A 6,764-nucleotide genomic window follows, 5' to 3' on the forward strand; every position below is an offset into this window, starting at 1 on the left:
TACTATCTGTTATTTAATTAGTCCTTTACTGTAGGATATTTAGGTTGATTTCCAACTTTCTATTATGGTAGATAATACTATAAGGAACATTCCGGTACATACATCTTTTCTTTGAGTTGGATTTTGAAGAATGAGTTACTTGGGAATAACCAGCAAGATAGTGGTTCCCTCTGCTTTAAAATAACATAAGGGGTGCCTGGGTGGCTCAGTCGGTTAAGCCTCCAACTTCGGTTCAGGTCATGATCTCCCAGTTTATGGGTTCAAGCCCTGTGTCAGGCTCTGTGCTGACAGCTTAGAGCCTGGAGCCTGCTTCCAATTCTGTGTCTCCCTCTCTCTGCTTTTCCCCGGCTCACACTCTATTTCTCTGTCTCTCTCTCTCTCTTTCAAAAATAAATATAAAAGAGGGGAGGGGCCAACATGGCGGATGAGTAGGGGGTCCTTACTTCCCGTGTTTCTCAAACAAAGAAGTGCAGAAGCCAAAGGACTTTGAACACTAGAGCCTGGGAGGAAAAGAGACTGAATCTGCTAGGAAGAAAATGGGAAAGCTGGAAAAAAGATAGGTGGGTAACTGCGAACTGGGAGAGATTAAAAAAAAAAAAAGGCCGCATGGGCATGGAGGGGAGGGACCCCTTCTGCGGAGAGACAAAGAGAAGAGAAAGAGTGGCTAGGAGAGTGTGGGACCAAATCTGGACAGGAGAAAGACCTTGGACTAAGACTGAGAGGGATCCAATCTCTAATTGCAGGGCTTTCTTTGGACTGGAGCCAGCTCCCTGTTCGTGCACGTGGGGAGGAGGGGAGCCAGGGGCTTGGGTGCCGTGGTAGGTCAGGGGCTCAGTCCGCAGTTGGAGAAAGTGGTTCCCTCCCTGGAGGGCTACCTGATAGTACAAAGTCTGCCTGCTTCCGCCACCCCAGGGGGCTCGCAGAGAGGGCAGCGGCTCTCAGTCTGCATAGGAGAAGGCGGTCCTCCCTGAAGTGTGGCAGCACAGACAAAGCCAGCCAGGACCACATATTGGCCACACTGAGAGGCACTTCCCCAGAGCCAGAGCACACAGAGTGGGACTTTGAATCCTAAGCAAAGGGTCAGGGGATTGGCAGAATGAGAAGAACAGCCCCGTCTGGCCTGTGGCACCGTGAGGACGACTCAAACAGAGTACACCAGGTCCAGCTCCGTGGAGAAGAGACTAGGGGATCACCATTCCCTGACCCCTCCCCACACCATCACCAAGGCTGGGCCTCAGGGATCACTCCCAGGGCCCATAGTGGAGGTGGGTCCAGACTACACCAAACCATGCCCCTTCACACTGGGTAACTTCGTATCCACCTGAGCGGCACAGACCCTATGGAAAGCTCCTCCTGACAAGCGATGCAGCATTGCCTGGATTAACTCTAGGTCAATTCTGGATATATAGATATATTCTCCTCCCCCTCGTCATTTCTCTTCCTTATCTCTTCCCTACCCTAGGCTGGTTACTCTGGTTATTGGTCTATCTAAACATACATATTTAATCCATTATCCTGATACACGTTGTACACTTCCTCCTTTACACTGCTTTCTCTCTCTCTGGAATAGTCAAGTCATGTAGTTTCTCTGTCTGGGTAACTTTATCTTCATTTCATTGTCCCTGCCTCCTTCTTTATTTTCCTTTCTCTCTGGATTAAGCCTCTGGACTAGCCTCTGCCTAGTCAATGTTTATTTTTTCTTCTCCCCCACCCCCCACCCCACCCCCACCCCCGTTCCCTCTCCTGTAATTTCTCTCTGTGTATGCGCTGTTCCATCAGCACCGCCTCCACCCTCTTCTTTACTTGTAGTCAGTGTTTTGGGGTTTTTTGGTTTTAGTCTTTAGGTCTTTGTTTTTGTTTATTTGTTTGTTTGTGTTATTTGTTTGTGTGTTTGCATGTTTTTGTCTCCTGTTTGTCTATCTTTTCCTTTACAAGGCTACTCCAAGGAACAAATCAAAGCACACCTGGTGGAAGGTCAAAAATATCACTATGAGTAGGGTAATAAAATAACCAAAGTCACAACAACAGAGAGCAAGTAACAATCTCCAAAAAAACACCTCCTGAAGGGCCAGGCACTGGACAGTGTATGACCATCCTTTAATGTAGCAGTGCTCACAGGTGCAGAGCACACAACAAGCTTTTAAAATGCATAAGGGACAGAAAACTAGCCAAAAATGACAAAATGGAAGGGTTTTCCTCAAAAGAAATTCCAGGAAGTAGCGACAGCTAATGAATTGATCAAAACCTATTTAAGCAATAGAACTGAACAAGAATTTAGAATAGTAGTCATAAAAATTAATTGCTGGGCTTGAAAAAAGCATAGAGGACAGCAGAGAATCTATTGCTACAAAGATCAAGGGACTAAAAAATAGTCCTATGAATTTATAAATGCTATAAATGAAATGCAAAATAAAATGGAGACAGCCACAGCATGGATTGAAGAGGCAGAGGGAGAATAGCTGAATTAGAAGATAAAATTATGGAAAAAGAGGAAGCTGAGAAAAAGAGAGATAGAAAAATCCAGGAATACAAGGGGAGAATTAGAGAACTAAGTGATGCAATCAATGGAAAAATATCCATATCATAGGAATTCCGGAAGAAGAAGAAGAAGAAGAAGAAGAAGAAGAAGAAGAAGAAGAAGAGAGAAAGGGGCTGAAGGTGTACTTGAACAAATTATAGCTGAGAGCTTCCCCAATTTGGGGAAGGAAACAAGCATTAAAATCCAAGAGGCACAGAGAACTCCCTTCAGACATAACTTGAATCAATCTTCTGCACAACATATAGTGAAACTGGCAAAATATAAGGATAAAGAGAGAATTCTGAAAGCAGGTAGGGATAAATAGGCCCTAACTTGCATAGGTAGATACATAAGAGTAGTAGCAGACCTATCTACTGAAACTTGGCAGGCCAGAAAGGAATGGCAGGAAATCTTCAATGTAATGAACAGAAAAAAATATGCAGCCAAGAATCCTTTACCCAGCAAATCTGTTATTCAGAATAGAAGGAGAAATAAAGATTTTCCCAAACAAACAAAAACTGAAGGAATTCATCACCACTAAACCATCCATGCAAGAGATCCTAAGGGGGACTCTGTGAGTGAAATGTTGCAAGGACCACAAAGTACCAGAGACACCACTACAAGCATGAAACCTACAGATATCACAATGACTGTAAACCCAGATATTTTAATAATAACACTGAATGTAAGTGGACTCTACCCATCTCTACAAGAGACTCATTTTAGACCTGAGGACACCGTCAGATTGAAAGTGAGGGGATAGAGAACTGTCCATCATGCTACTGGAAGTCAAAAGAAAGCTGGAGTAGCCATACTCATATCAGACAAACTAGACTTTAAATTAAAGGCTGTAACAAGAGATGAAGAAGGGCATTATATAATAATTACAGTATCTATCCATCAGGAAGAGCTAACAATTATAAATGTCTATGCACCGAATTCGGAACACCCAAATATATAAAACAATTAATCACAAACATAAGCAATCTTATTGATGAGAATGTGGTAATTGCAGGCACTTTAATACTCCACTTACAACAATGGGTAGATCATCTAGACACAGAATCAATAAAGAAACAAGGGCCCTGAATGATACATTGGATCAGATGGACTTGACAGATATATTTAGAACTCTGCATCCCAAAGCAATGGAATATACTTTCTTCTCAAGTGCACATGGAACATTCTCCAAGATAGAGCACATACTGGGTCACAAAACAGTCCTTCATAAGTATAAAAGAATTGAGATCACACCATGTACACTTTCAGGTCACAATGCTATGAAACTTGAAATCAACCACAAGAAAAAGTCTAGAAAACCTCCAAAAGCATGGAGGTTAAAGAACACCCTACTAAAGAATGAATGGGTCAACCAGGCAATTAGAGAAGAAATTAAAAAACATATGGAAACAAATGAAAATGAACATACAACAATCTAAATGCTTTGGGGTGCAGCAAAGGCAGTCCTGAGAGGAAAATACATTGTAATCCAGGACTATCTCAAGAAACAAGAAAAATCCCAAATACAAAATCTAACAGCACACCTAAAGGAACTAGAAGCAGAATAGCAAAGACACCCCAAGTCCAGCAGAAGAAGAGAAATAAACAATGTAGAATCTAAAAAAAAAACAGTAGAGCAGATCAATGCAACCAAGAGTTGATTTTTTGAAAAAATAAACAAAATTGATAAACCTCTAGCCAGCCTTCTCAAAAGAAAAGGGAGATGACCCAAAGAGATAAAATCACAAATGAAAATGGAATTATTACAACCAATCCCTCAGAAATACAAGCAATTTTCAGGGAATACTATGAAACATTATATGCCAACAAACTGGACAACCTGAAAGAAATGGACAAATTCCTAAACACCCACACTCTTCTAAAACTCAAACAAGAAGAAATAGCAATTTTGAACAGACCATAACTAGTGAAGAAATTGAATCAGTAATCAAAAATCTCACAACAAATAAGAGTCCAGGACCAGATGGCCTCCCTGGGAAATTCTACCAGACATTTAAAGCAAAGATAATACCTATCCTTCTCAAGCTGTTCCAAAAAACATAAATGGAAGGAAAACTTCCAGACTCATTCTTTGAAGCCAGCATTACTTTGATTCCCAAACCAGACAGAGACCCAGCAAAAAAAGAGAACTACAGACCAATATACCTGATGAATATGGATGCAAAATTTCTCAATAAGATACTAGTAAATCGAATTCAACAGCATATAAAAAGAATTATTCACCATGATCAAGTGAGATTCATTCCTGGGATGCAGGGCTGTTTCAATATTCGCAAATCAATCAATGTGATACATCACATTAATAAAAGAAAAGATAAGAACCATATGATCCTGTTAATCGATACAGAAAAAGCATTTGACAAAATATAGCATCCTTTCTTAATAAAGACCCTCAAGAAAGTCAGGATAGAAGGAACATACTTAAACATCATAAAAGCCATTTATGACAAGCCCACAGCTAACATTATCCTCAATGGGGAAAAACTGAGAGCTTTCCCCCTGTGATCAGGAACATGACAAGGATGTCCAGTCACCGCTGTTGTTTAATATAGTGTTGGAAGTTCTAGCATCAGCAATCAGGCAACAAAATGAAATCAAAGGCATCAAAATTGGCAAAGATGAAGTCACTTTTTGCAGATGACATGATACTATACATTGAAAATCTGATAGACTCCATCAAAAGTCTGCTAGAACTGATACATGAATTCAGCAAAGTCGCAGGATACAAAATCAATGTACAGAAATCAGTTGCACTTTTATACACCAATAATGAAGCAACAGAAAGACAAGTAAAGAAACTGATCCCATTCACAATTGCACCAAGAAGCATAAAATACCTAGGAATAAACCTAACCAAAGATGTAAAAGATCTATATGCTGAAAACTATAGAAAGCTTATGAAGGAAATTGAAGAAGATACAAAGAAATGGAAAAACATTCCATGATCATGGATTGGAAGAATAAATATTGTCAAAATGTCAATACTGCCCAAAGCTATCTACACATTCAATCCTAATCAAAATTGCACCAGCATTCTTCTCAAAGCTAGAATAAGCAATCCTAAAATTTCTACGGAACCACAAAAGACCCCGAATAGCCAAAGTAATATTGAAGAAGAAAACCAAAGCGGGAGGCATCACAATCCCAGACTTTAGCCTCTACTACAAAGCTGTAATCATCAAGACAGTATGGTATTGGCACAAAACAGACACATAGACCAATGGAATAGAATAGAGGCTCCAGAATTGGACCCACAAATGTAGGGCCAACTAATCTTTGATAAAGCAGGAAAGAATATCCAATGTAAAAAAAACGGTCTCTTTAACAAATGGTGCTGGGAGAACTGGACAGCAACATGCAGAAGAATGAAGCTAGACCACTTTCTTACACCATTCACAAAAACAAACTCAAAATGGATGAAGGACCTGAATGTAAGACAAGAAACCATCAAAACCCTAGAGGAGAAAGCAGGAAAAGACCTCTCTGACCTCAGCAGCAGCAATTTCTTACTTGACACATCTCCAAAGGCAAGGGAATTAAAAGCAAAAATGAACTACTGGGACCTCATCAGATAAAAAGCTTCTGCACTGCAAAGGAAACAATCAACAAAACTAAAAGGCAACGAACGGAATGGGAAAAGATATTTGCAAATGACATATTGGAAAAAGGGCTAGTATCTACAAAGAACTCACCAAACTCCACACCCGAGAAACAAATAATCCCATGAAGAAATGGATCAGAAGACATGAATAGACACTTCTCTAAAGAAGACATCCAGATGGCCAACAGGCACATGGAAAGATGCTCAATGTCACTCCTCATCATGGAAATACAAATCAAAACCACATTGAGATATCACCTCACACTGGTCAGAGTGGCTAAAATGAACAAATCGGGAGACTATGGATGCTGGCAAGGATGTGGAGAAACGGGAACTTTGTTGCACTATTGGTGGAAATGCAAACTAGTGCACCCACTCTGGAAAACAGTGTGGAGGTTCCTCAAAAAATTAAAAATAGACCTACCCTATGACCCAGCAATAGCACTGCTAGGAATTTACCCAAGGGATATAGGAATGCTGATGCATAAGGGCACTTATACCCCCATGTTTATAGCAGCACTTTCAACAATAGCCAAATTATGGAAAGAGCCTAAATGTTCATCAACTCATGAATGGATAAAGAAGATGTGGTTTATATATACAATGGAATATTACTTGGCAATG

This window comes from Herpailurus yagouaroundi, unplaced genomic scaffold (assembly GCF_014898765.1).
Source record: "Herpailurus yagouaroundi ecotype Mexico unplaced genomic scaffold, PumYag 142, whole genome shotgun sequence".
Classification (NCBI taxonomy): domain Eukaryota; kingdom Metazoa; phylum Chordata; class Mammalia; order Carnivora; family Felidae; genus Herpailurus; species Herpailurus yagouaroundi.